This window comes from Nannospalax galili, unplaced genomic scaffold (assembly GCF_000622305.1).
Source record: "Nannospalax galili isolate Female #2095 unplaced genomic scaffold, S.galili_v1.0 scaffold1226, whole genome shotgun sequence".
Classification (NCBI taxonomy): Eukaryota; Metazoa; Chordata; class Mammalia; order Rodentia; family Spalacidae; genus Nannospalax; species Nannospalax galili.
In genome coordinates, this window is record NW_008354014.1 from 1 (window position 1) to 304 (window position 304).

Consider the following 304-nt stretch of genomic DNA (forward strand, 5'->3'; position numbering starts at 1 on the left):
GTTGCAGGCAGTCATTAGCCAGATGTAGGTGTCAAGAACTGAATCTGGGACCTCTGAGAGACCAATAAGTCTCTTAAGCACTGAGTCGCTTTCCAGCCCATTCAGTGCGTTTCTAAGGTCTGTAACTATACTAGCTTTGATACCCTTTAAATGCCATTTAATATCAACTAAATGTCAAATAATTAAATATTTATAACTAAAAGAAGAAAAAATTAAATTTTTGTTTTGTATATCACTATGATAAATTGTGATTTTTCAATTTCCTGCTAATTTTGGGGCCTTAATTAGAAAAATTTACAAGTAA